Here is an 8,351-nt window from a genome sequence, read left to right on the forward strand (position 1 = left end):
CTTAGAGGGCAATAAACATTTGAAGAGATTGACTCATAAAGCTCTAGGCTGGTAATGACAACTAGGCTAGATGTTCCCTACTGTGGTCATACACATTTCCATCCTAACACTGAACATCCTCTTGGGGAAGGAGAGGGAAGTAAGCACAGGACTTTATTTTGCAACCCAGTACTGGGCACATCTCAGTAAAACCCAGTACAAGGTAGAAGCCCTCAGCCTCTGATACCCATAGAGGGAGCTTCTTAGCTAACTCAGCACCAGATGGGAGCCTGGCTGGCCTGCTTTACCGCTGGGTGTCTACAGCAGTCTTGGGCCTCAAATAAGCCTCAGCAGTAGGCAGGCAGTAACACCCACAGGCACTGGGCATACCCCAGTACTGTGATTGCCTCAGTGACAGTGGGCTTTGGGTCAGAGCCAATACTGTGTCAACTTTGGTGGCCAGGGCATTGCCTGTGTCACCCCTTGCACCCTGGATAAACCTCAGCAGCAGGCCAGCCATATCAGCCATGAGTTCTGGGCACTTCGCAGTGCTGTGCTGGTCTCAGCAGCCATGTGCTTCTGTCGTGACCCACTGCTGTGTCAGCCTTAGCAGCCAAAGGATTCCATTCACAGTGCTCTTGGGCTTAGGGTGTCCTCCAGAACTGCAACAGATGAAGCAGTCACGGGCTTAGAGTTCTCACCAGTCAGCCTCTCCTTTATTTCTGGATAGGCTTACTGATGAAAGATGTTTCCAAGCAAAGCCAGACTGTTAAGATTGGACTGGCCGGGCAAAAAAAAAAAAAAAAACCTGGATAAAGTACCCATGTCAATGCACAGACATAGGATTGAGATCAATTTAAAAAAAAAAAAATGACATCACCAAAGTACCAGTGATTAACCTTAAAGATATGGAGATGAAAAACTGCCAGACAATATAAATTGAAAATACCTGTTTTAATGGAGTTTCATGAAATTCAAGAAAATACAAATAAACAATTCAGAAATTTATCAAAAGAATTTAACAAGAAACTTAAAATTCTGGAACTAAAAAAATAATGAAATAAATGCAAAATGAAACATACAACATCAGCAGCAGAATTGATCAAGCAGGGGAAAGAATCTGTGAACTCAAAGATGGATTAGTTGAAAATATAAACTCAGAGGAGAAAAAAAGGAAAAAGGAAAGCTATGGGATTTACAGCGTAATATCTGAAAGCAAAAGTATACATCATTGGTGTTCAAGAGGCAATAGAAAAATAAAAAGGGGACAGAGCATATCTAAAGAAATAATAACAGTAAGATTTTAAAACCTGGGGGGAAATATAAATATCCAAAACCAAGAAAGCCAAAGGTCTCAATAACATTAAATCTAAATAAGACAATGTAATCAAACTGTCAAAAAGATAAAAGACAGGGCGGAGCCTGTGGCTCAGTGAGCAGGGTGCCGGCCCCATATACCCATATACCGCTGGTTCAAACCCAGCCCCGGCCAAACGGCAACAACAAAAAAATAGCCGGGCGTTGTGGCGGGCACCTGTAGTCCCGGCTACTCGGGAGGCTGAGGCAAGAGAATCGCCTAAACCCAGGAGTTGGAGGTTGCTGTGAGCTGTGATGTCATAGCACTCTACCGAGGGGGATAAAGTGAGACTCTGTCTCTAAAAAAAAAAATCAAAGACAAACATAGGATACTGAAGCAGCAAAAAAAAAACAAGTGTCATATAAGGGAGTACCAAAGTGTTGAACGGCAGAATTCTCAGCAAAACTTTACAGGCCAGGTGATTGGGATGATATAGTCAAAGTGCTGAAGGGGAAAAAAATGTTAACTAAGGGGCAGCGCCTGTGGCTCAAAGGAGTAGGGCGCCGGCCCCATATGCCAGAGGTGGTGGGTTCAAACCCAGCCCTGGCCAAAAACTGCAAAAAAAAAAAAAAAAAAAATGTTAACTAAGAATACTAAATCCAGAAAATCTATCCATCAGAAATGAAAGACATAAAAACTTCTCCAAGCGAATAAAAGCTGAGGGAATTCATCACAACCATACTTGTCACATAAGAAATGCTGAAGTGTGTGCTTCAAGATGTAGGAAAAGGGCCCTATAACTACACTTATATCAGAAAAAATAAATGTTAGGTTAAAAAAACTGGAAGAAAAACAGAGGTCACTACATACATATATAATAATAAAGGAATCAATTAGGCAAGAGAACAACTGTAAATATGGAATACTCAATAGCAGAGCACTCGGTTATATAAAGCAAATATAATTAGATATAAAGGGAGCAATAGACAACAATACAGTAGTAGTTGGCGAATTCACCACCCCTCTCTCAACATCCAGACAGAAAATCAGCAAAGAAACCTCAGATTTAAACTGCACTAGAGACCAAATTAGCCCAACAGATAGTCAATTAGACAGTCCATTAGTCCTAATAGAACAGAACATAGCACCCAACAGCTGCAGAATGGAGATTCCTCTCATCAGCATATCGAACACTCTTCCGGATAGAGCCCATGTTAGGTCCCAAAACAAATCTCAACAAATCCGAAAACTTTAAAATATGATTTTTTTCTAACCACAATGGAATAAAAATAGAAATCAAGAGCAAGATAAACTTTGGAAAATGTACAAATACATGGAAATTAAACATAATCCTAAATGACCTTTGGGTCAATGAATAAATTAAGAAAAAATTTAAAATGTATTGAAACAAATAAGATTAGAAACACAACATACCAAAATTTATGGGATACAGAAAAAGCAATATAAATAGAGAAGTTTATAGCAAGAAATGCCTGCATCAAAAAGTTAAAAGATATCAAATAAATACCATAATGATGTACTTCAAGAAACTCAAAAAGCACAAGCACCAATTTAATAATGAATTATGAACAATTATGAAAAATCAAGGAAATGTGATAACACCAAAGAAACTAATAAAGCTTTAATAATAGACCTTAAGAATTGGAGGTCTATGAAATGTCTAACAAAAAATTAAGAATAACTCTTTTACAGAAGTTCAGGAAACTACAAGAAAACATGGATACAAAATTAAATGAAATTTGGAAAATAATTCGTGAACAAAACTAGAAGTTTAATAGAGAAATAAAAAATAATTTAAAAAGAGAAATTCTAGAGATAAAAAATACAATAACTGAACTGGCTCCTGGTCAAAAGGTGCAAAGCTTCAACTAGACAGGAGGACTACATTTTAAAATCTTTTGCACAGCAAGGTGATGATAGTAAATAATAATGTATTGTGTATTTCATGAGAGTAAATTTCAAATGTAAAAGAAAAAGTCAAAAAAAAAGAAAAGAAAAAGTCAAATGAGATGTGAGTATGTTTTTTAGCTTGATTTAATCATCCATGTTGTATTGTTAAAATAGATTAAATTTAGCCTAAAGCTGCCTCTATCTGTAGCACACTATAACCTAATGCAATCTAACTTTAGAGTATATTCTTTTTTTTTTTTTGGAGGTAGAGTCTCAAGCTGTCGCCCTGGGTGGAGTGCCGTGGCGTCACAGCTCACAGCAACCTCAAATGCTTGGGCTGAAGCATTTCTCTTGCCTCAGCCTCCCAAGTAGCTGGGACTACAGGCGCCCGCCACACTCCTGGCTACTTTTTATTGCAGTTGCCATTGTTGTTTTAGCTGGCCTCGGCTGGGTTTGAACCCGCCAGCCTCAGTGTATGTGGCTGGTGCTCTACCCACTGAGCTACAGGCACCGCCTACAGTATATCCTTGTAATAAATAGCCAAGTCTTGGCCAATCGTAGTAGCTGAGCTTTCAGCCAATCACTGGCTGATAACTGCCCAAACATGTTCAAATAAGGAAAATGTAGAACTGTAACCAATCAGCCTATTTCCTTATGTCCCTTACCTTTTTTGGAATCATAAATATTCCACATGCAAAGCAGAGCTCTCTGAACCACTAGGTAGTTCTAAATGTTACCTAGTTTACAAATCTTTTTTCTGTCTGATGATATACATATATCAAATATCATGCTATACTCCATAAATGTAATACTATTATAATTTGTCCATTAAATATAAAATAAAAATTTTTTAAAGCTTGGTGATTTTTAAGGGAATTTTTTTGGTTGTTGTCAACTACCTGAAAAAAAAATCCCTTCAAATTCAAAACCTGTAGCACTATTTATAATGGCCCTCCCAAAAGGAAATGCAACAATAGGGTTAAATAAATTTTGACACATTTATAAGATGGAATACTATGGTGGCATTAAAATCATCAGAGACTGTTAAATAAATATAGAGAAAATTACAGTGATGTTTTACAGAAAAAAAGGAAATTATAAAGAAATAATATTGTATGAACTCAACTTTATAAAACATAATTACTTGCAATGCAGTGGTGGGGGAACTGGGAGGAAATATACTAAAATTGTCATTAATGAGAACTATCAGTGGGATAACAAATCATTTTTACCTTCTTTTTGATATTTCTCTTAATTTCCAAATTGCCTATAGTTAATTAATGCATTAATTTTAAACTATGCGATAATTCACTTAGGGGATAGATTTAGTAACTTTGGTTTTGTTTTCTTTGTTTTCTATTCTTTGAGACAGGATCTTGCTGTCACCCAGACTAGAAAGCAGTGACACTGTCATAGCTCACTGCACCCTCAAATTCCTGGGCTCAAATTCCTGCCTCGGTCTTCACAGTAGCTGGGATGACAAGTAAGCGCCATCATGATAAGCTAATTAAAAAAAAAATTGTTTTTGTAGAGATAGTGTCTATCTTACTGAGACTGGTCTCTAACATCTGAGCTAAACTGATCCTTATCCCTCAGCTTTCCAAAGTGCTTAGATTAGCGGTGTGAGCCATTCTGCCCAGGCTTGAGGAAACTCTTGTTGGCAATAGTGTTCCTATTCCAAGATCAAAAAAGCTAATGAATTGAAATGAAAAAGAAGTGTTAGCATTTTTTCTTAACTCTTTTACAAAATGTGAAGGAAAGTAAAATGCCTGAAGCTGGGAAACTAGAGTGGAGTATATTATTAAATTCGTGTTAAATGGCGCAGATAACAAGCAACCTCTTCTTCCTAGTAAATATTTATTTTTAATAGTTATAAACAGATGTTCCTCTTATGACGCTCAGTCTAGGAAAGTTAAACTGAAAGAGAAATGGTGACAGCAGACACTTAACTCCACTATCAAGGCCGGATTCGGTTACTCATGCCTGTAATCCAGCATTTTGGGAGGTCCAGGTAGGAGGATCGCTTGACAAGGTCAAGCATTGGAGACCAGTCTGGGCAACATAACAAGATCTTGTCTTTATTAAAAATAAAAAAATGAGCTGGGAGCTATTTGGGAGGCTGAGGCAGGAGGATTGCTTGAGCCCAGGAGTTCAAGGTTTCAGTGAGTTATGATCATACCATTGAATTCTAGCCTGGGCAAAAAAGCGAGGCCCTTCCCCACACCGCACCCCCCAATTCTATTATCAAGAAATAGGATTTGGGGATCATCATCGAAGGAAAGCTGATGAAACAGAGTAGAGAGATACCAGCCTGCATTTTCCAATGACTTTGCCCAGCCCTCTGCCAAGGCCTCTGATTTACTTCAGTAAAACGCAGCAGTAAAACTCAATGGAGTAGATCATTTGGGCAGGTTGGCACGCCAGGTCCCAAAAGGGCAACCAAAAACGACAGAATCTGTGAAGGCTGATCGCAGAGGGGAGACAGGTAGGTGGAGCAACAAAGAAAAGGAAAGTGAAGCTTAACTGGTTCAGTAGAATGCAGAAAGGGAGGGGGCAGAGAGGTACATCAACTGCAGTAAGTGGGGGCTTCGAGCATCCACCAGGGAAAAGAGCATGAATGTATTCCACGGAAGTTGAAAGTCCAAACTTAACCCCTTACTCAAAAATTAGCCCCAATGTACTAAAATAAGGTAGCTCTTGCTCTTTCTGAAGTGTTTATCTTTAAAATGAGAGGGAGATGTGAGGATGGAAGTGGCAGACGAAGGCCCACCACCACGCAGCCACAGAATCAGTCAGGGTTCCCCCTCTGACTAGGAAGAAGAGCTAAGGCTAGGAAACAGAAGATCTAGCATGGGCCAGGTCCCTCCCAGTGCTTCACTCAACTAGACTCACCACAGGAGAACTGCCACCAACTCCGAATGCCTTAAGAGGAACAAAATTAATACACCAGTAACATGATTCAAGTAGCCTCATTGTCTTCCATGCCCAACAACAACACCATGATTTCCTCACATTCTTTTGCATTTCTTGAGTAATGGTAATATGCTGGATACAGATGAGAAGACTTCAGATGAAACTCCACATAATAGGGAACCTTGAAGTTCCTGTCTCCAAAAGAAACTGCCCAAGAAGAAGAATTGGGATTTTTCTTCCTTGAGGCTAACTTTACCGTAAAGGTTTGTTTTCCTTTTTATAAGCCCATTATCGTGTAAAATTGCCAAAGCTGCACAATGACACATTTTTTTAAGAGTAAAAAAGAAAAATCTAGGCTCAGTGCCCATTGTACAGTGGTTACGGCACCAGCCACATAGACCGAGGCTAGCGGGTTCGAACCTGACCCGGGCAAGCTAAACAACAATGACAACTACAACAACAACAACAAAAAAGCCAGGTGCTGTAGCAGGCGCCTGTAGCCCCAGCGACTTGGGAGGCTGAGACAAGAGAATCGCTTAAGCCCAAGAGTTGGAGGTTGCTGTGAGCTGTGATGCCACAGCTCTCTACCAAGGGCAACATAGTGAGACTCTATTTCCCCCCCCAAAAAAAAATCCAAAACCCTAAAAGAGCCTTTTTACAAAAGTCCTTTGATAAATCAGAGTGGTGCTGTAACCTCCCCATCTTCTTCTCCCCAGATGTGTTCCATGAACACTTTAGATACCTATCTTAACTTTCCATCCCACTCTGCACAATGTAATACCAGAAAGAAAAACTTTATAGGAAATGTTTTAAATTTTGAAAAATATTTGCCTTGTTTTCTGGAACATCTTTCAATTACTCCATGTTGTTACATACAAAATTAGAGCAGAGGCTTTAATTTTCCAACACTTTGAACCCAGATTTTCAGGGGTCTTCAAATGGGAGTTTTATGTTTAAAGTTTTCAATTTAACTTTCTTCCAGGAAAAAGAAGAGGGAAAGAGAAGAGGGGTTAAGACTCAAATACTCCGATTTGCAGAGTTAGAAAAAGGTCTCTCAGTATGTATGTCCATAGACCCAGCAATCCCACATCTAGAATTTTCCACAAATATTTATATATTTGCATGAACATGTACATAAAATGATATTCATTGTGGCATTATCTATACCAGTAAAAACTGCAAACAACCTGAATGTCCATGCATTGTCTAAGTAAATAATATATTTCCCATATTATGTATCAGCTTAAAATTACGCCATTGACATATCTATATATCCTGCCAGGAAAAGAAGCAGAAAAAGCAAGTTATAAAACAACAATTTAAAAGACTGTACACAGAAAAATTTCCGATAAGGTATAAACAAAAATGATACTGAGTTGAGGATTGAGAGACACATTTGTCTGCATTCCTTAAATTTTTTTACAAGCTTGCAATACTTCTATAATTTCTTTTTAAAAATTAAACACGAAGTCATGCAAAAAGTCCAAATAAATGTATCAGCTTGGAAAAAAATATTATTGGCCCCATATATGCGTGTAATCAATACAGATCATGACCATAACTTGCAGAACCCTGATAAATTAGTCAATTATCCAGTTGGCTTATGGGCAGAGTTCCACTGGATGTCTTTCCTAGAATAAAAACTTCCAGAATTAGCACCAAACTTGCCTCGAGAGCCACGCAGGCGTCAAACCTCCGCTGCTGTGGATGCCCCGTCCCGGATGAGCTCTTGAGAAGGACGCGGCAGAGAGACGGGGCCCTGCACAGTCGCTCGAGCGGACAGAGGAGGCGCGGCGGTCCACGGCCACGTCCGCCTGTCATCTGGCTCAGCGAGGGCTGCCAGCTCCGCGCTCCGCCTGGAACCGCCCGCTGGGCTTTCGTTTCTCACTGAATGGAAAGTGAAACTCAGCGCGCCCGCCAGTCTGAGTCCCCGCGCCAGAGGAGGAGCGGTGGGACTTCGCCCGCGCCCGCAGGTGAGCCGGGAGACCCGTCCCACGCCGGCCCGCGCGTGTATTTTTACCATTGAAGGATGCATATTGTATATTCAGTGGATGTCATTTGCCGTAGATTCTTAGAATCACGCATCTTTTTCTTTGACGTTTTCAGATCTTTGCAATTAGGATGCTTCTTATAGTCCTTTGTTGTTTTGTGGTATACGTGGCAACATTTTTTTTTCTTAACGCTATGATATAATTTCTTAAGTTATGTGTCTTAAAATCAGAGGCTTGTAGATTTGATGAAATCTGGCACA

The sequence above is a fragment of the Nycticebus coucang genome, chromosome 12 (assembly GCF_027406575.1).
Source record: "Nycticebus coucang isolate mNycCou1 chromosome 12, mNycCou1.pri, whole genome shotgun sequence".
NCBI classification, from domain to species: domain Eukaryota; kingdom Metazoa; phylum Chordata; class Mammalia; order Primates; family Lorisidae; genus Nycticebus; species Nycticebus coucang.